General features: G+C 29.7%; 1 long non-coding RNA gene across 1 annotated transcript in view; it reads right to left on the bottom strand.

Moving 5' to 3' along the window:
* Positions 1-11,496: 11,496 nt before the first annotated feature.
* Positions 11,497-23,273, bottom strand: part of LOC149031496 (uncharacterized) — a 71,578-nt gene continuing 59,801 nt past the window's right edge. Inside the window, exons 2-3 of the long non-coding RNA XR_016177701.1 lie at positions 13,218-13,310; positions 11,497-11,720 (exon numbers count right to left, since the gene is read on the bottom strand). This is a non-coding gene — a long non-coding RNA (uncharacterized LOC149031496). The remainder of the gene's footprint in view (positions 11,721-13,217; positions 13,311-23,273) is intronic.

The raw sequence follows: 23,273 nt of genomic DNA, 5'->3' as shown, positions 1-23,273 counted from the left end.
ATTGTTTTTGATTAAGTTAGACGTGGGCAGATTTAGAGATAAACAGGAAACACATGATCAAAATAATTCCAATTTGGATGAAAAAGAATTATAAAATTAAAAGTATATATAAATAAACTTCCACTTCTACATTTGGTAAATTATTACGTTTTATGTAATTTAAGTATAGGTAGGTAGTTATATTACGGTACATTTATAATTTTTAACCTGTAGATATATGACATTTTTTAAAAAGAATATATAAAGATTTTCATCACGCTGACAAGAAGTCAATAATAATGATAGTAATTATATTATTGAATAAAGTTTATACAAGGTACAAAAGATGAATTATTTTATTTTATTTTAAAAACGGACAAAATTTTACGGTAGACATTATATAGATTAAAAATAAAATAATGTAAAACATATAATATAAGATTGTGTCGCGCGATGTAAGGAAATATAAAATTCCTATTATCCTACCTATTATCCTTTCCTATACAATCTATCAGTTGTATACAATCCTAACAATAAATCAGATTTTACTAAAGTTTTCGTTCCTACGATAAAACATACATAAACACACAAACACACACATGCTTTAAAATTGCACTCAATAATACAATATAAAAATACAATAATAGTACAATATTTAGTGACACATCTCTAATTTTTTGTACAAAAAATTATTTTAAAAAATAAAATAAAAGTTTACTCTAAGGAGATAAGAAAAGTTTCAAATGATTCATTTCTTCCCTCTAGTCGCATCATTTCAAAAGTGTCTATGGCTTCGGCAAAACATTCCATTTCTTTCAAAGTTACCAAAGGTTTTACTCTCCGCATTACAGATTGCACCTCTTCGTTTTTCAATCCATTTACAAATCGTTGTTTTATTAACTCATCTCTAGATTCTCGATAATCACAATTTATGCTAAGAATTTCTAGTGATCGGAAAAATTTGGTTGCCCCCTCATTCTCATCTTGGCTTCGATTTTCAAACGTTCTTCTGTATAATACATGTCTTTCATCATATTTAAACGTATCCTGCAATAATCCTGCAAGACGTTCATAACTTAATTCATTCAGATCACTGAAACCTGTTGTTTCTTTAATTTTGGTTAAAACATGGGTTTCAACTAATTTTAACAAAAACGGCACTTTCATATAATGTGGAACTTGAATTTTATGCATCGTCTCATTAAAATTGTTCTCCCAAGCAATGAACTCTTTGAAGCTTGGGTCAAACTTCATAATCAAATTTCTACTAAGATTAACGTATTCTTCTACTTCTTTTTCTGTCAATTTTATTTGCATCTTGGTATGGAATATTTCCCAAACAAATTCAACTTTATAAATTTAATATTTTGTTTCACTCTCTCTCTCTCTCTCTCACTAACGAGCACTAATCTTCGTATTAGAAGAACAATTTAATGTATCACTTAAATAACTTATTTCTCCAAAAATACGTGCGTTAGTTTGGATGACCAAAGCAAAAATGATTGAAGAACACTTCAGAAAGTAGGTTTTTATAGGATTTTAGGTTTAGGAGAGGGGAGAACAACAATTAAATGAATTCTGAATTTGAGGTGTTTTATTGGACAGCTTTAAAATAGTGGGAGAAAGCTGCAAAGAAAAATTTCTAATCCTTAACCTTGACGACACATGCTTTTGCTTTTTTTTTTCACTACCATAGAAAATTGAGAAAAAAGAAAATGTTCTTTTGAAAAGAGAAAAGATACAAACGGTATTCTTCCTTTTGTCGTTAATGACGGTCCGAGAAACTCTCTATTTAATGAATACGAAAAATTTTCACAATAATAATAAAAAAAAAATACGAAACAAAAAAGAAATATTTTTTGTTTTGAATGTAATGAAATTTTTCCGTATCTTCCCTGCTGACAATTTAGAAATCATTTTTTCTGAAAGACTTTTCAAGGACTTTCAGAGAGAAATTTTCGTTTCTTTTGATACATTTCTTTGAAAGAGAAGCCGTATCTTCCCTGCTGACAATTTAGAAATCATTTTTTCTGAAAGACTTTTCAAGGACTTTCAGAGAGAAATTTTCCTTTCTTTTGATACATTTCTTTGAAAGAGAAGCTATATCATATGTGAATTGAAAGGCCTATGTAGTTGGAACACTTAAAAATAACAAAAAATTCATGTCTAAAGATGTTCTTAATTGCAGATTAAAAAAATGAGAAATTGTATCCAAAGAAGATAATAATGGTATTGTCGTACTCAAATGGAGAGATTCGAAGGACGTATGGATTTTATCAACATAGCATGCTCTTATTATGGTACTAAGTAATATTCGTAATATTCATGCTTCTACTATAAGCTATCATTCATTTAAAAAAATTGAAAATACTAGCTGTTCCTGCGTATAATAAAGGAAAGTGCGGAATTGATTATTTAAATTAAATGTTTTCTTATTCCTGTACAATGAAGAAAGGACTTAAATGGTACCAAAAACTTGGTATCTATCTTTTTCTGGGCATTACAATTTTAAATACTTTAATCATTTCCAGATTGCAACAAAAAGATACATAAATATAAGAAAATTTAGGGAAATATTTGCTCTGAAATTATTAGGATTGACCGATAATATAAATAAATTCTCAGGTCAAGGTAATCATATTATTGCTATCCGAAAAAATGCTCTTGGACAAAAAATTAGAAGGGCTTGCAAATTAAGTTATTCGAATATGACTTCATAGGGAACAATCAACGGCACGAATAAATGTAAAAAGAACAACAACATTTTGCCCGAATTGCCCTGATCAACCCCAACTTTGTATAGACTGTTTCAAAGAAAATTATTGTAAATAATCTTTTAAATAAATTTTTAAAAACAATTCAAATTTCTTTAGATAACTTTATAACAATTCTTTAATGTGATATTTGTGAAATTTCTTTTGATATATTAACTAACATAGCTTGTAAGCACTAAAAAAAGTATCAGCCAAGTACGGCTGATTTGGCCTGATCGGAATGTTCACCGTTGGCCATATATTGTTTACATGGCGGTCAACGTGTTAATGAAATTTATATGATTAAATTATAATTTTTCTCAAAAAAATGATATACATACACTTTAACTTAGACAATTTACTTTAATAATTAATAAAAAAATTAGGTATAATATATTATTTTTAAAGATGTTATACGCCAAAGCCACAATAGCGGCGCGTTGTGTAGGAAGATGACATTCGCGAAAGTCACTATAGTGGCTAGTAGTACTAGAAAATGGCATCCGTGAAAGCCATTATAGTGACGCTTCGTGTCTAAAATGTTAATAAATTAGTTAGAGAAGTATTTCATAAGTCGTCAGTAATAAGGGAATAAAGTACGGATGGGGGGTGGTTTTACGTCAGAATTTCATTCATCGTCAGTCGTCCAAACTCGTGCGTTTCTTCAACTTTTACGCGTATCTCTAGATTTGCCGTTAAAGCACGAATTAAAAAAATAATATTTCATTTCGTATTTAACAGGCAAAATCAGTTTCGTGTTTAACAGGGAAGAGCGAGGGTGAGGGAGAGAGAAAGTGTGTGCCATGTTTTCGGATGTTAGCAATGACTTTAATTTCTTTATATTTTTCTTTGTTATTTTACTTACTTTCAGATTTAATAGAAAATGTTTTTCTCGAATCGTATTGTCTCATGTAATCATACAATGTATCAGTTCACACTTAACGGATCCGATCTCGGCATAACAGATAAAAAGAGTGAGAAAGAGAAGGAGAGAAAGAGAAAGAGAGACTATCGGTAGGATTAATTATTCGTCGAGGACATATTCTTTTGCGTTATAAATTCAGAAAAAGTAAATGACTGCGTATGTGTGTGATCGTAGTATTGCCACGTAGAGATATTCGTACATACGTAGACACAAAAAGGCACGTATGTATATGAACTTATGTATGTAAAAGGAATGGGATGACTCGCACGAAAGGATTTGATTTCAATTTTCGTTGGATCATGGAAATCGAATTGCCTGTTGTGAACACGTAACACGAAAAAGAAAGGGAAAGGACGAGGAGGGAAGAGGTTACTGGAAACACGAGGATGGTGGTTGGGATTGAGGTGGACGAGGAAAAGATTGGTGTGGTAGGGTTTTGGGGTAAAAAAAAGGTTGAAGTTCATAGTACAAATCGAACGATACTACGTTTGAGAAACACGCGCGTTTGATTATTCCCGATTGAACAGAAGTTTCATGAGGGTGCGTTACGCGTTTGCATAATTAAGGCCATTTTTTTGTTTTTATTTTAGTAAGTTCATAAACGTTATATTTTAAAGAAAAACGTCTAGTGGAATTTTATTGCAATGAATTTTTTTTCTTTTCATTTCTATTTTTTACAAAAGATGATGGCCGAAAAAAGATTATTTTCGTTTTTCATTTTTTTAATTCAAGATACCTCCTTCCTCCTACTAACTTATTTTTCGTCTCTTACAAAATACCTTTTAAAAAGGAACGAAAATTTCTCTCTGAAAGTCCTTGAAAAGTCTTTCAGAAACAATAATTTCTAAATTGTCAGCAGGGAAAATACGGCTTCTCTTTCAAAGAAATGTATCAAAAGAAAGGAAAATTTCTCTCTGAAAGTCCTTGAAAAGTCTTTCAGAAAAAATGATTTCTAAATTGTCAGCAGGGAAGATACGGCTTCTCTTTCAAAGAAATGTATCAAAAGAAACGAAAATTTCTCTCTGAAAGTCCTTGAAAAGTCTTTCAGAAAAAATGATTTCTAAATTGTCAGCAGGGAAGATACGGAAAAATTTCATTACATTCAAAACAAAAAATATTTCTTTTTTGTTTCGTATTTTTTTTTTATTATTATTGTGAAAATTTTTCGTATTCATTAAATAGAGAGTTTCTCGGACCGTCATTAACGACAAAAGGAAGAATACCGTTTGTATCTTTTCTCTTTTCAAAAGAACATTTTCTTTTTTCTCAATTTTCTATGGTAGTGAAAAAAAAAAGCAAAAGCATGTGTCGTCAAGGTTAAGGATTAGAAATTTTTCTTTGCAGCTTTCTCCCACTATTTTAAAGCTGTCCAATAAAACACCTCAAATTCAGAATTCATTTAATTGTTGTTCTCCCCTCTCCTAAACCTAAAATCCTATAAAAACCTACTTTCTGAAGTGTTCTTCAATCATTTTTGCTTTGGTCATCCAAACTAACGCACGTATTTTTGGAGAAATAAGTTATTTAAGTGATACATTAAATTGTTCTTCTAATACGAAGATTAGTGCTCGTTAGTGAGAGAGAGAGAGAGAGAGGTGAAACAAAATATTAAATTTATAAAGTTGAATTTGTTTGGGAAATATTCCATACCAAGATGCAAATAAAATTGACAGAAAAAGAAGTACAAGAATATGTTAATCTTAGTAGAAATTTGATTATGAAGTTTGACCCAAGCTTCAAAGAGTTCATTGCTTGGGAGAACAATTTTAATGAGACGATGCATAAAATTCAAGTTCCACATTATATGAAAGTGCCGTTTTTGTTAAAATTAGTTGAAACCCATGTTTTAACCAAAATTAAAGAAACAACAGGTTTCAGTGATCTGAATGAATTAAGTTATGAACGTCTTGCAGGATTATTGCAGGATACGTTTAAATATGATGAAAGACATGTATTATACAGAAGAACGTTTGAAAATCGAAGCCAAAGGGAGATGGAGGGGGCAACCAATTTTTTCCGATCGCTAGAAATTCTTAGCATAAATTGTGATTATCGAGAATCTAGAGATGAGTTAATAAAACAACGATTTGTAAATGGATTGAAAAACGAAGAGGTGCAATCTGTAATGCGGAGAGTAAAACCTTTGGTAACTTTGAAAGAAATGGAATGTTTTGCCGAAGCCATAGACACTTTTGAAATGATGCGACTAGAGGGAAGAAATGAATCATTTGAAACTTTTCTTATCTCCTTAGAGTAAACTTTTATTTTATTTTTTAAAATAATTTTTTGTACAAAAAATTAGAGATGTGTCACTAAATATTGTACTATTATTGTATTTTTATATTGTATTATTGAGTGCAATTTTAAAGCATGTGTGTGTTTGTGTGTTTATGTATGTTTTATCGTAGGAACGAAAACTTTAGTAAAATCTGATTTATTGTTAGGATTGTATACAACTGATAGATTGTATAGGAAAGGATAATAGGTAGGATAATAGGAATTTTATATTTCCTTACATCGCGCGACACAATCTTATATTATATGTTTTACATTATTTTATTTTTAATCTATATAATGTCTACCGTAAAATTTTGTCCGTTTTTAAAATAAAATAAAATAATTCATCTTTTGTACCTTGTATAAACTTTATTCAATAATATAATTACTATCATTATTATTGACTTCTTGTCAGCGTGATGAAAATCTTTATATATTCTTTTTAAAAAATGTCATATATCTACAGGTTAAAAATTATAAATGTACCGTAATATAACTACCTACCTATACTTAAATTACATAAAACGTAATAATTTACCAAATGTAGAAGTGGAAGTTTATTTATATATACTTTTAATTTTATAATTCTTTTTCATCCAAATTGGAATTATTTTGATCATGTGTTTCCTGTTTATCTCTAAATCTGCCCACGTCTAACTTAATCAAAAACAATAGATAAACTTTTTATTTACATATGTTTTACAGCTACTTCATTCTGATACATATGTACATACGTAACTATCTATATACGATGTAACCTCATTATTTCTAATTTTGTCTTTGGTGAACATGATTTTGAAGTGTATTCTGTCTACTTTGGCTGTATTATTTTTTTTCTTCTTTCTTAAACAATTATAGACTCTTCAAACATTTGCGACCGTTGACATGAATTTACATAACTTTTAATTTGTAAAGATTAATATTTTAAATATATTTTTGTACAAAATCATTGTTTCTTAATTTATCACCTTAACCAGAATGTTAAATTTTTTCTTTCACTCCTACTTTCATAAATACCTGTAATATAATGCTTAAAAAATTCAGCACAATAATGACAAGTTTTCTATTATCTATCCATAAAGTAAATATTTAAATTAAAATAATTTTTTCACTTTAAACAGTACATAATTGCAAAATTCATATTTCAAACCAAATTTTGTCATATTTATCCTTCCTTTTTATGGATACAGGATAGCTTTTAGGAACAAATTGATGATTATCAATCATTTTGAATATATATCAATTTTTTGTAGGTTTATCATTCTTTCAACGAGTGTTTATTTTCATTCACTTATTAGATATAATAATTATAAACATTGTCGATTTGCAAGTATTAAAAGTCTGAAAAAGTTAACCTTACGTATTAATGTTTCTAACTTAAGATAGGAGAATTTTAATTCCTTCCGTTATTTTTCAAGCTGCCGCGCGAAAAAGAGTAAAAGAAAGAGATAGAAAGAGAGGTAGAAAAAGATATTTTCGACATTTAGTGTTACCACTGTTAATATATTTTTATTATTCGTTCGTATGCAACGTTTCGCGTAAAAAAAAAAGAAAAGAAAAAAAAGATAAATTCTCTCGCATCTAACTTTTTATTTTGCTCTACCATTTTCCCTGCTTTTTTATGCTTCCTATTTTTCTACTTTTTATGTTTCTCTATTTCTGTCACTCTCTTTCTTTTCTTTCGTCTTTCTTTGTTTTTTAAGTATATCTAGATTTCTTTTTTCACCCTTCAACCACTAACTCCCACTTTCTTCTTCACCTATGCTTTATATTTCATTTAATAATGCAAACTATGACAACTCGATATTGCACATTTACAAATGTTGTTTAATTTTAATAAATTAATTGAATAATGTGATCGAATGGTATTTATTCTGTGTTGAGAAATTTAGGTTATGTTGTACAGTATGAGTCAAAATTAATCGACGGAATTAAAACAGTTACCATTTTTATTTTTGCGGACAATTTCGACTAGATGCAAAAAAAAGAAGAAAAAGAAAAAACTAAATGTTGCCTAACAATAAGAAATCTGATAAGTCGATTATGTTAACAATTAGTCTAATTAACCTGTTAGATACTACGCTCCAATATAGTCTTTACAGAAAAAGATTCCTGCACAATATTTAGCAATCACTAAGAGGTTAAATGAGCACGAACAAATTTGTGTTCATATGTTTATTCGATATTTCCAAAAACTACATGTTATTATTTATCATATATGCCTATATGTATTTACTCGATTGTAAATTCCCTTTGATGTCTCGAATGTGTATTAAATTATTCAAGTGATATAGATTGACGTACGGCTAACATGCGAGTCGTTTAGGTTAAATGCAAACTTTAAGTTCCTAAGGCTCGCATTAGAATTTTACCTAGGTGACTTGGTTAAAGAAGAACGATTGGTAACATAGTCTCGTCGTAGTTTACCCTTCTTATATCTGTGTCTCTATCTCATTCTTACTTTATATTTTTCTATCATTCATCTCTTTTTTGCAACCTTTGATAATATATTCCCTCTTGCTGTTCCCCCTCCTTACTTCTGCCCTTTCTACTTTCACGAGGAGATAAACCTCCGATATAGAGTTCGTTTCCCTTGATGAAAAATATTTGTTTTTTTATTTCTTTTTATTTCTTTTTACTTTCTTCTTTTTTTATATCTTTTTTATCTAATATTTTCGCGTGCAATTATTTTTTCGTCTCTAGGTATCGTACCGAAAAGAAATACTTGACACCGAGGATTTGAGGGACTTTATTGTTTTCTCTATCGTCGTGTAGCGTTATCAAAACAACAATTCCTTTTGCCCTTTTTCCAAAAACACAAAACGTTGCCCTTTTGTTTCATCCTTTCGACCGGAAGACCGGAGCTTCATTCAAAAGCTCGTTGCGTGAATCCGCGTACTTACGCAACAATCTTTTTTTTTGTTATCATACTTCTTCTTCTTCTTCGTCTTCTCTTCCAGGATTATAATTAAAAAAAAAAAAAAAAAAAAAAAAGAAAAAGAACGTAGAATTGTAAAGGTCGCCGTGTAAAGAGAAATACAAAGGGTGAAGGGAGAGAGAGAGATAGGGGATAGAAAAGGAAAAAAGGGAACAATGAGAAATATAAACGAACGTTCGACACATGTAAGTTCAATCCTTTACTCTTTCTCTTTCCACAGATGGATTTTTAATTATTTCCCACCCAGGTGTTCTTGCTTCTGGTTTAAGATGTGCACGAGCTTAACAATTTGCGCGTATTTCTTTGCTTTTCTTTTTATTTCGCGAGATATAAAAGTGTGTTCAGTGTTATTCGTCTCTCGATGATTAAAAAGAAATGAAAGATCTAAATGGAAAAAAAGAAAATAAATATAAATATAAATAAATATATATATATATATATACATATATAAAAAAAAGAACAAAAAAACAAACGAACAAACAAGAAAACGCGAGTGAAAAATTAAAAATGCTTGCTAGTTGAAAAATATCTGCACGTTGCTAATGGTTTGCTCGTATTAATTTGGTATTTTTCTTTTTTTACTTTTTTGTTTTTCTCCTTTTTAATTTTCTCTTCTTCTTGTTTTTCTTTCTTTCTATAATTAAAAGAATAAGATCGTATATATTACCACTGCTCGTTACCACGTTCATTAGCGTATTTTTGCACATTGACGTAGGGGAAACTAGGCAAATTGATTCAACATCATCGTGAAATAATCTTCTTCGTTAAAAATCATCTTATTTTGAAAAATATTTAAACGTTGACTATTGGAATACGACGATGGTATAGAAATACACGATGTAATAGAAATTCTTCTCGATATCGTTCATTTAATTTCGATTAAAATCCGAATTGATATTATGAGCGAAATATTTGTTCGATTAAAAAAGTATTTCTCAAATCCCCTCCTCCACAAAAAAAAAACAAATAATATATATAGTAAGAAAAACAAGAGTAGATAGAAATAAATCAATAACCAATGAATGAATGGCTTTGATAAATCACAATGATTATAATAGATATATAAATATAATCTATATAAATATAATATATTATAATACAATATAAATAAATATATTATAGAATATAGTTTACAACCCTTCCCGAAAACATAAGATTTTCCTTCGAGAGACCCTGATGGGTGGACCCTCTTACTATTGGCCAATAAGTCCCATTTAGGTCCTTTCCTCTCCAAAGGGGTGTAACTAATTTATAAAAATCCGTAAAATAAAGTAAGTAGGGTTCTGTCTATTAAGTATTCTTGCCTGTAACACACATTGTCTGTCACACATCATACATTTACACAGTCCCCATCGAACAATTGTAACATAGTCGTCAAGACTCAAATTAATAAATCATTGTTGACTAAAGAATTGCCTTTAGTATACTACAAAACCACTCACACCGTATTAATTTACCGTCGTGAGACTTTCCGTACAAAACTCGCTTATAATTGCAACTTAATAATTGTACATTTGTTTGAAACATATTCGCGTCAGCATAACATATAGTGTGCGCGAACATAATAAATAATATAAAATATAACCTTTTATATATATTTTATTATATATATATTATAAAAAATAACATGTGTATATAAAAATATAATATATATAATTATAATAAACATATTATATAATATAAATATATATATTTATATTATATATAATTATATATAAATATATATATAGAAGTTCATCTATATACGTTAGTCTTGGTATAGATTATATCTATATAATATTTTCTATGTCTCATTCGTGAAGGAAAATCGTTCGCTTTTGTGCTTTCAAAGCTCCAACTACTACTCCTCGACGATTGCGATCGCAGAAAATATCAAGTGCATCGTTATGAGACGAAGGGCCGAACCAATGGCGATCGCTTTTGTACGTTCGAAAAGGGAGTAGAATGTTCAGGGGTTCGAGAAGAAGAGGAATAATAACGGGGTGAGGAAAAGAGTGGGAGGAGGAGGAGGAAGAGATTGAGGGGGTTTGCTTGTTAGAAGAGAAATGAATGCAGGTGGCGAACGAACGTCCGAGGCAGCTCGAGATTAATTAAACTGTCGTTCTCCTACAAAGGGATTTACAGGTTATATTCGAAACGTCCATTTTGCCTTCTATAAATGTTCGTTTCGTTGTTGCATAATGTCACGAACGAAACCCCTTGTTTTTTTTTTTTCCAACGATTTATTCATAATCGTACGAAGTTATCACCCGTGGTACGTTTCGATTACAACTTTTATTTGAAATTACTATATGAAAAGGATTTGTTTTTTTTTCTTTCTTTTTTTTTTCTACAATTTTGTCGATAAATTCAATTTTATAGACTGTATTGTAATTTCAAATTTTCTATTTTACAGAATAAGACAATTTACCTGGAAATTGAATGAACTATATTCTCACCTATTTGAACATCATACTATTATGAAATTGCAACAGCTGTTTAATAAACAACTTACAACGTTTTTTAATGCATTTTATGTGTAAATTAAATCTTTATTTGATTTATAAAATTAATTATTTGATTTAATTTAAATACATTTTATTAGTTTCTTTCTCTGGTACAGAAAGTTTCATTTTTATATTTCCTTAATGTTGATATGATTTATAAAATAGATTATGATTTAATTTATAAACAATTCATTAAACGTTGCTATTTAATATATTTAATTTTTTAATATATTAATATATTTAATATATTTTATTTAATAACATTTTACGTTGCTATTAGGTCACTATTGTTTCTTGATTATCCATTGAATGTCTTACGTTTAACTTCTTTTGCCAACTTGTTACAATATCATGAGGTGAATCTGCAAAAATAACAATTGAATATAATTTTATAATATCGATTTGTATTATTAAATCGTGTCAACTTACACGTTTAATAAACTTTATTTAATAGAAATAGACAATCTTTTTTCGAAGTTTTATAATCAAAAAAGGAATTTGATTAGTTCTATGGAAATTGATATAAAATATGTTTGATTAATTGGATATAAACATCAGTGAAAAAAAAATTATATTTCGATACAATTGTGAGCAATTTTTATTGATGATTAAACTACTATAAAAATTTCTAACCTTAAATGATACAATGAACGTCATGAAAAATCGTATAAATAAATATCCACGTAGTAGATTATTAGTTCCACCAACTATAGTAAGTATCACAATAATTTATTTGACATTTGATATTTGACGTTTGAATAATTTCTTATATTAATTAATTCTTTTTTTTTATTTAGGAAGAGAAAGAAGACGAAGATGATATTGAAAAAATATTATCAATCGAGTTATCAAGGTATCCAATTTTAGATAACTCAAGTTTTAAGACGACGTACGTTTCTGCTCAAGAAGTTCACAACGATCTAACTACTCCTACGAAAGACCACCAGACGAGAAAATCGATTTCAACGAGTTCAGGTTTCCCGAAGGAAAACGTCTGCGAGACGTTGTACAAGGTAGATGCACGAGAGAAATCAAAAGTCAGAAATCAAGAATCTCGTCTTGGGATCTCGTTCAATCAATTTTCTTTTTTATACAAACGTATTTTCTTTACTTGACATTTCGCAAGACGATTTTTGCTAAATACATTTTTCCCCTTTATTCGATAACAAAACGAATTAAGAAAAAAAATACAATGAGAGATATAAACTAAATTGTATTGCATAATTTTCCTTTCCACAAAAAGAAAAAAAAAGTAAACAAAACAAATTTTAAATTAAGGGGCGGGTTAGGGTTTTCACTTTCGAAAAATCGAATTAAAAAAAAAAAAATCTTATCTTATTGTTCAACATTTCAAGAATATGTCCTTAAAATTTTAAACCGATCTAAGCAATATTCTTGAAGTTATTGTCTTATTAATCTCCTGGCCTTTAACGCTATAACTCTAACAGCTATGGGCGTTCAGGATAGCAGTGCAGCTGTCGAACAGGTATACAGTTTATTCATTGCTATTGTCCTAACCCCATTATCTAGTTTTAGAAATATTTTATTTAGTAAAGGCAGGTAACTAAAGCTATAAAGATATATTTTATATTTGTATGTATACCATACACTATAATATTTTAAAGCAAGAAACGAGCATCAGTTTGTCGTTGTACGTTCGACCGTGCGCTTGTCATTTTAGAATTTTCTCAAAAAATTTTCTGTACAAAAATGCCGAGAGTAAGCAAAGTTTCGAAAGAAGACCGACAAAGTGGAAGGACTTATTTGTGTAGATCAAGAAAAAGGTTTAATCCGAATAAAATAATTAAAGATGAGGTTACCACAAAAAGTACTTAATCGAAGAAAATCAAGCTAAATACCAGTGCAAGTGTACCAGAAGACGTTGAAAAGAGGCTGAAGACATCGACAATGCCACAGGAAGTCTGCTGTATGGAGCTGGAATCGATGATTCTCTGTAAGTTGGAAAAAAAAGTTTTTTTCTTCACTTTTTTAGTTCATAAATTTTGAACGCGTTTTTCTCAAAACAACTTTTTCAAAGTCCGTGTTCACTGCCATTTAAAAACTACTTGACCGATTCGTTTCAAAATTTGTACACATTTTCTACATATAAAATACCTCCCCCAAACGTTTAGTTAAAATATATTTTTTTAAATTAAGTGTGTTTCCCACCCACAAAATGGCGGAATTTTTCGCGGAAAATAACAGTTCACACTTTAGATGGCCGCCAAAAATTTTTAAATGAAAAAAAAATTATATGAGAACGTTGGAGGGAAGATTTGATTATAATTTGACTAAATTTTAATGGTTTTTCATTTTCAGATAATTTTCGGCCGAGTTATAGTGAACACCGCAAAATGTTTTTTTCCCAAGACGTTCTGGGGAAAGCTCTGTTACCGGCTTATGCTTTAATATTTCTGCATGATAAAATTATACAACATTGTCAAAAGTATGCTCAATAATGTACAAAAGATTCGAATAAAATAGCTCAATCTATACTTGAGAAAAAAAATCGCAAAAAAAGTGTTTTTTTTTTACGCTGAAACCCTAACCCCTCCCTTAACCCTTTGGTTACTAGAAACTTATATAATAATCGATTATTTATAAACGACACGTATATGCGCCCTTAAAAATGTGTTATTCACATTATTTTAATTGATTAGAAAGAAACATAATTTGTGTGTCAATAGATTAATTTTCAATTTATTATATAAAAATAATTAACAAATACGCATAAATGATAAATCATTTATGATCTAAATAAGATAATAAGTATGAAAAATAATTCTAAATTAGTCCATAAACACTTTTAGAATTTGATTATTATCGAATTTTTTTTCAAGTTTTTCTCAAGTGTTGCTTGTTACGAGGATTACTTATTTGACAAATAACGTTTTTGCATTATGGTAAAGTTACAACGTAGAATTTTTTCTTACGATGTAATCTTTTATCATGTCTTTCATATATATTTACATATATATATTATTTACGTAAAATATTTTACTTTCTACCTTGTAGAAGATACCATCACCGAAGGATGAAAATAATTTAACATCTTCTAAACGTGAAACGTGTGATGAGAAGAAATTCAATTCGACGGATAAGAAATGTTACGTATACTTGATGAAAAACAATAGCAATTTGTATTCGATCATAAATAATATTTCATTAGAATTAAATCGTAAAATTAAATCCAAAAGCTTGGATAATATCATATCGAGAAATATTGTACCGAAAAGTGAACATTCTTTATTAAGAGAAAGAACCTTTTTAACCGAACCTAAAAACCCAAGAAGAGAAAGAGAAGAAGGAGGAGGAGGATGCAAAAATCTCAAACGAATAATTTCAAATAAATAATAAATTAATATCAACGTAATAAATCATATTATCGAATAACTTTTTAAATTCGAATTATCACACCACCGAACGAAATCTAACGACTTGATTTTAATTACACATAAATTAAAATTAAATATTATTATTCGTCGGATGTCAATAAAAAATTTTTATTCATAAATTTAATTTCAATTAATTGTGGGGTTCAGACAGAGAAATAAAATGATGAAAAATGATAATGATATGATATAATATATATTATGATGTCGAGCGGTATTTAGAAAAGTTTACAAAAAGTGGCGTGGTTATAAAAAATACAGAATACAAAAGAGTTACAAATATAAGACCGACTAACTGACTGATTGATAAACTGATTTGCAGAATAATAAATAATACACAGACGGATGTAACAGACAGATGCAGACAGATTGAGTAAGAACAGAAGTCTAAGGCCGCTCTCTTACTTCTTTTCACATATTCATATCAGAAATGAGCTACACCCCTTTGGAGAGGGAAGGAAATTATGAATCTTATTGAGCAATAGCAGAAGGATCCACCCTATAGTCCACCGATCGGTACAGCCTATGGTTTTGGTAGTGGAAACTATGCATAAAGGAACTTATATATAATATAAAAATATTATATTATTATAGAAATAAAAATATTATTTCTTTTTATGATATCGCATATGTTTACATAGGAATTCGAAACTTCTCAAAGGGCCCGACATTGCACAAAAAGTTTTCGTTGCACCAATATATCTCGATAATTCTTACGTTGTTTTATGATTTTAGGGCCCTCCTAAAATATTCTTCTTAATCTCTGAATGGAGTTTTCTTTCCAGAAAATATAATACAAAGAAAAGAATTAAATACTAGTTTTATCGTCTACATAATATATAATATTATATTATTTAAAGTAGCTCATTAGGTTTTTATCGATTTAGGTTACATCATTTTATCATTCACTACGATTTAAATCCATTAAAACCTGGATTTATGAAAATAAATTACCAAAATATCGTGAAATTTTTTTTAGGTTTATCCAGGTTATATTTTCAATATAGTTTAAATAAATTAGCATTCGATAGCAAAAACAACAACAACGAGGGAAGAAGAATCGAAGTCTGTGCTAGCAAAATGATGGTTTTCTTACAATAACGAAGTTACTATAACCTTCTCTGTCTATTTAAGTTTCCGACAGACAGATAGAAAGAAATAAGAAAGAAATAAATCAAAAGAGAGTATGAAGAGATGTTTGGTGGTGTTTGGCTGGAAATGGGTGGGGATGGAAGAAGTTACGTGACGTCGATGAAGTAGGTCAGGTGGCTGCCAGACGATGAGGAAAATTTTGCGAAATGTTTGAGAATCGATTGGTTCGTGATCGAAATGTTACCACCCCCACCACCATCCCCACCACAACCATTACCATCACCGAAAGTGAAGATGAATGTCATTCAATCCAAGACCGAGCAAAAATATGCGAATAAAAAAGGGAAGAATAAAAGAATGAAAGAAGGGGTGATCTGTGGGAAGATGAGGAGGAGAAGGAGGAGGAGGATGAGAAGGGAAAGGGAAGACATTGATATTCGTAAGGTATACTACCCCCACAAGGTGGACAAGTAAAAAGGGGGGTTTAGAAGAGTAAGAAGGGGAGTAAGCAAAGGAATGCAAATGAGATTGGTCGTAGTACAAGGTATGACGAAGGATGAGTAAGAGAGGGTAAGGTTGAGGATAAGGGTAAAGAACGGGGTTGGTGGGTTAAGAAGTGAGGGGAGTTGGAGGGAGAAGAAATAGCGAGCTAAGTGAAAGTTTTATAGATGGAGTTCGATCTACATTTCCGTTGATAAAATCTTTTAGCCGATATGATACCTCCTCCACTCCTTCTACCCTCCCCCTCCCCTACGTGAAACGTGACGGCTTTCCGTTTTATTTCAATCTAAGCTTTTAGTATCGGTGTTGTGTGTATCTCGATCGAAGGAAATAATATTTAATTTTTGTTAAAGTAACTTCAATAAATTTGAAATAAAAAGAGAAAGAAAGTAAGGTAATTTAAAAATAAATTCACTGTGATATGCTAAATAGGAAAATAAATTTCTTTGAATTTATTTCATTGGTTCGAGTTGAAAAAGTTTCATTCCTATTTTCAATGTTCATGAATCTTAAAAGATCGTATAAAATCTTGTAATGTCATTCGAATTTTTAGTCAATACTTTTGTAGCTCGTTTGAAAATTAATTTTTATTAGAGAATAATTAAAATAGTATAGTTTTTAGTTATTCGTTAATTCGGTTAAATGTTATTAATTCTTTAATATGAGAGATAGAATTTAATTTTAGAAGAAACTTTATATACTTTACAAATTTGATTAAAAAAAAAAGACATAATGTTGCAATGTTGATCGATACCACGAATGTCGATAATAATTATGGAAAAAATTTAGAACGATTAGTATACTTTAATCGGTGAGAAATAAAACTTTTTTTTATCATTCAGATTAAAACGAAACTGTTTAAAAAGATTTTCGAATGAAATTATATTAGAATTGAAAAAAGATTTGTTAACAATTATTTATAATGAAATTATATTTGATTATTTATGAATTACACTTCCCAGAAGAGATTTGATTATTTTTCTACATACAAGGGTGGATATAATGAAGCATTTCATTATTCCAAAATATAATAAAACTAAAATATTCTTTTCGCTAGGGAGAATATAATGTGAGTTAATTTTTGAAACATGTTTCGTAATTAATTGGTCATATACGTGTACGGTATAATTTGAACTTTCGTAATAGAGTACGTGTATACGTAATATCATATATACCTAACGAAATAATTGATTTTAATTTGATTAAATTAAATTGCTATTAAATGTAACAGTTACTTCATTGTTTATATTATTCTATAGTAACGGTATACGTATATATATTTATGAAATATTTTAATGAATTTTTTAATAACCAAATAAATTCGCAATGTCGATGACTTATATTACAATCATTTCTGATTAATAATTTCATCTCGTTAAATTTTAATATTGAAAACAAATTTCAAACGATATACGAATTTTGTTTAAATATAAATAATATATCGAACATTTAAATTATATTAGAAAAAAAATGTTCAAATAAAACGAATTATTGTTTCAAAAACTTGAGAACGATTACTCGTACGAATAAAAAATGCGAACAGATTGAAAATAATATATGATTATACTTCGTAAATATAATCGTTGTATAATTTTTTGTTGTTCTATCGTTGATTATACTTATATTCTTGTAATTAAAATCGGAAGGAAGGATGGAAGGAAGGAAGGAATGATAGTATTTGTGGAATAGAAAAAGGAACGGACGAGTAAAAATTGAAAAGGCGTGGGTTGGTTGCTTTGCGATAGTCATTAGTTGCTATTGCGGAAATGAAACGAGTGGGACAAGATAGAAAAAGATAGAAAATGATAGATAAAGATAGATAACGATGAAGAAAGATAGGAACACAAAAAAGAAAAAGATAAAGAAAAAAAAAAGAGAACAGAGAAAAAAGGAAAGAGAGAGAGAGGGAGAGAAAGAAATATATATATATATATAAAAGGTTCCTCTGTTTTTCAACGGAACGTGCTTTTCACCGAGGACAAATCAATTCGGTTCGGGAACAAAACGCAGTTGCATAAAGTGCTGAGACATCAGGCTGACTCGTGTGCCGTCTCCCTCGTTCGTGTCGTACGAACTGACAGGCCGGAAATGCGGAAAGACTTGCTTGCCTCCGAGTTATATTCCATTTTTGACGTTTTTCGGAACGTGCCGAGAGTCTCTCTGGCCTTCGCACAAATATTTTATTTTATTATATAAACCGATTTGCTGCCATTCCAAAAGTCACGAATTTCTTTCTTTTTTCCCCTTTGATTGTCGCTAAAGAAAAAAAAATATATATATAGACTAGGATGCTCCGCCCACGCGTTGTTGTCGCTTTATTATAAAACGTTGATTTAATATAATTTTAAACTATTTAATGCAGTCAAATTAATATTCAATAATAATTTCTAGGAATTCAAATTAGGAATAAAACAACATAAAATTTTTAATATATATAATATATATATTATATAAATAACAACACACACACACACAAAATAATACTGCAATTAGAATGGAATACATAAAATAATAATACACGAAAAAATAGAAAAAGTAAGTTTATGTAAAGTTATATAAAATAATTGAATTGAATTGAAATACGGCGCCTTCTCTTGAATAATTAAATAATCTAGAGACATAGATAACCTTTAAATTATAAATCTTTAAATTAGCCATAAAAAATAAAAATAATTACAATAAAAACTGTCTTATATACTAAGTTGAAAAATATCACACAAAATAAAAAAAAATTTCATTAACAATAACATCGATTCAGTAGTTTCGAAATGCATTGGAAACCAACAATGTGACACTAAATTTATATATATATATATATTAGTTCTTTTTTTCACAACCCTTATTCATTTTCAACAATACTTTAGCATTTAGTTCATAATTAATTAACAAAAGTTAACGTTTAAATCATTAATAGGTAAGAGAAACTCGTAAAGTAAATGTTAGAATGAGAGTGAGAGAGAGGATTAATCCTTAACCATGATTTCCAGACAGTTTAATATTCCCGATCTAATGCGATTATCTTTTAGTATCCATTTAATTACCTCCCACTAACCATAGTCTTCGCGACTAATCGTTCTTCATACCTACCGATCATTTTAGATCCCTTAATTAAATCTTTTATAAGGTCGATGGTAGTAGGTAAGGGTTACGTGCTTATCTTACACAAGAAGCACATTCAGCAATCTTGCCAGAAAACCAACACAAAGATAAGGTTTATATTCTTCCAGATTAGTATAATAGCGTAACAATGTTGATTCTAACGTTTATAATAAGATAGAAGCTTTTCAATAATCCTTCAAAATATTCTTCCTTGGGGAGTATATGAGCTTAAAGTTCTAGGACGTTTTTTTAACACATTCGTCGCCATGTCACCATATACGGTGACGGGTATGCTTCCTCGGGGCTTCGTCACCGCATACGGTGACACTCTTCTTGTTGAAGTTATAGGATTTTTAGTTGGATTTTTAAAAGGAATATATAATGGAATTAACACTAACATGTAAATATGGAATGTACAACATAAAAATACTAAAAATATACAAATTATACTATACTTTTTATTACTAAAAATATACACATTACACTATTCTTTTTATTAATTTATATAAGATAACTATGTCGCATGTTTTTCGTGAAAACACTCTAAACTCATTTGAGATGATTTTGGACAATTGGAACAATATGTTATGGTTCTTTTTAGATTTTTTCTCGCTTTTTGGCGCTCGGTAGTTCGCCTATTCTTTTTGTAACATAGGGTGCTCGCTCTTCTTATAGGGTTGCCCTGCTGATTCTTACGAATGTCTAAACAGTGGAAAACGTTCCTCAACATTTTATTTCTATTATTGTCAAGCACAGCATTTTCCGAGAATAACAATTCGGTAACGAGAAGTTCCCGAAATTTTCTAATTTTTATTTTTTTATTTGTGGTTCTCTGATACACGATGTGAGCATTTACTATACTTGTTCCTAAAATCAAATGTAGCGCTAATTTTCAATACCACTTGATACCTTTGTGTATCGTTGTGGCATATGACACCAACTGATCACTTCTGTCAATGCCAATTTCCCTTTTATTATATGCCAGTATCGCCAGAGGTTTCTGTTTCGGAGGACGACCGCGGTGAGTAGAATCCGAGCTTAAACTCATGATATGTACATGCTTTGTTGATAACATCCTAACATCGCGAACATCTCTCGATTTTAGCACCACAATATCGTTGTCATGTTCTCGTGCTATCATTTCACCTTTCTTTAATTGGTACGACATTACAAAACGTGACATAAATTTTTGGTTGTGCCGTACAGTTCCAACGACATGCGTTTTGAATTGTAAAAATTTGACTACTAACTCGTAACTAGTGTAAAAGTTGTCGACAAACAAAGTTCGTCCCTCATTTAGTAGTTTATCTGCAAGTTCAATGCAGACGTTTTCGGCGATACCAACTTGCCTTCTTCCGCTAGTATCTCGTCCAGAATATACCTTCATAGACCATGTATATCCTTCAATGGAGCGCAGTTTGAAAATTTTTTTTCCATACTTGAGTATGGAAATATTCGTTAGTATATTTCGTTAGTAAATATTGTTTGAATATTACTCATTTCCTCCAAGGAACCAATGTCTCGTCGACTACAATATCTTCGCCTGGTGAAAAGACTTTTTGATAATTGTGTGTCAATATGTTTATGAGTGGTAAAACTTTTCCAACCCTGTTATTCTTTTCTATCGTTTCGTTATTTGCAATATGTAAGTTTGATAACAGTAATTCAAAACGATTATGGGACATCTTGCTGCGCGGAAATGTAAAGTTGTACATAGGGTCCGTTGACCAACAGCTAGCATGCGGTGTTTGTACCAAACCTATTCAAATCATCAGTCCGATAAATATTGTAATTTCTTTAGAAGTGGTGGGTTTCTATCTGTTCTGTCGAGCATGATCAGTTGTTTCATGTCGATGCAATTTTTGCTCTGCATATCTATTAGTCTCTGTGACTAAAAGGCTTATCACTTTTTCGTCTAAGAATAGCGAAAACACTTCACTTGCGTTAATATCAGACGGCAAATCCATCAGAAACCCACCTTTTCCGGTAAACGGAAATGACTGTTGCCTTTTAGCGAATTCGTTCCACTGTATACTATCCGATGAATTATCAACAAAGTCCAGTTCCTCTTCTTCGTTTATAGCAAGTTCTTCCAATATGACGTTAAGGTCCTTACTAGCATATGATTCTTCAGTATCGGAATTTGAACTTGATGATATTCCATTTACAACTTTTCTTTCGAAACTCACTACTTCGTCATCACAACTCTTCTCACTTTCAATTATACTTCTACGCTTTCTAATGAACATTTTGTATAGTTAAGACAAAGAAATAGAATGAAAATATGATAATATATATTTATAATGATGTCGAACGTATTTAGAAAAGTATTTAGAAAAGTTTATTAAAAGTAGCGTGGTTACAAAATATACAGAATACAAAAGAGTTACAAATATAAGACCGACTAACTGACTAATTGATAAACTAACTGATTTGCAGAATGATTGATAATACAGATAATACACAGACGGATGTAACAGACAGATACAGACAGACTGAGTAATGACAGAAGACTAACGCCGCTCTCTTACTTCTTTTCACATATTCATATCAGAAATGAGCTACACCTCTTTGGAGAGGGAAGGAAATTATGAATCTTATAGAGCAATAGCAGAAGGATCCACCCCATAGTCCACCGATTTGTACAGCCTATGGTTTTGGTAGTGGAAACTATGCATAAAGGAACTTATAAAAATAAAAATATTATATTATTATAGAAATAAAAATATTATTTCTTTTTATGATATCGCATATGTTTACATAGGAATTCGAAACTTCTCAAAGGGCCCGACATTGCACAAAAGGTTTTCGTCGCACCAATTTATCTCGATAATTCTTACGTTGCTTTATGATTTCATGGCCAACCTATAATGTTCCTTTTAATCTCTGAATGGAGTTTTCTTTCCAGAAAATAAAATGTAAAGAAAAGAACTAAATACTAGTTTTATCGTCTACAATTTTGAGGATAAACAAGTAACTGGTCTATCTCAAGAATAGTATGCTTCTCGACTAAATAAAAAATCTGGAATAACTGCTGTGAAATCCCAGGTAGTCCTCTAGACAAAAAATTTATCACATTCCCCATTTCGAAACAAAATTATTTGCGATAAATAGAAGATAGTTTTATATTTTATCATTTTCGGTAAATAAAAGATAATAATATAATATAACCATAGTACTCGGGCCGCATTGTTGATATTCATATTTATTGCTTCTTTACGTTACAGCGCGCCGACAGTCGGATTTGAGTCTGGCGAGAAACTCAACCGAATCGGACTGGACGATGAAAGTGCTAATCGTTAATGCAAGTGACAGATATTTTAATTCATTATTATAGAGAGATACCATAAACAAATCCTGAATTGCATGTTATTTAAATTTTATTGTATTTTATTAAATCTTATTATTATATTATTATTTATCAGTATCCATAGAAGGATTCTGTATAAACTAAAGACTCATGTATATATATATATATATAGAAAAATTCAGTGTTCAAAATTATTGAACCGATCTTAATGAAATTTTTGTTTATTTTGTGGTTTTTTTTCAACTTAGAATATAGGATAGTTTTTATCGTGATTATTTTATATTTTTTATTGCAAATTTAAAGATTTATTATTTAAAGGTTATCTAGATCTTTAGGTACTGTAAGTTTAAATAGACGGCGCTGTATTACAATACAATTATTTTAATTTACCTATGACATAACCTTACTTTTTCTATTTTTTCGTGTATTATTATTTTATGTATTCCATTCTAATTGTGGTATTATTTTGTGTGTTGTTCTAATTAACTAAATAGTTTAGAATTATGTTAAATCAACATTTT

The sequence above is a fragment of the Polistes dominula genome, unplaced genomic scaffold (genome assembly GCF_049000335.1).
Source record: "Polistes dominula isolate Pdom_NZ unplaced genomic scaffold, Pdom_raw_medaka contig_19, whole genome shotgun sequence".
NCBI lineage: Eukaryota > Metazoa > Arthropoda > Insecta > Hymenoptera > Vespidae > Polistes > Polistes dominula.
The sequence above is the reverse complement of the archived record's forward strand: the minus strand, read 5'-3'. Positions and strand labels throughout refer to the sequence as shown.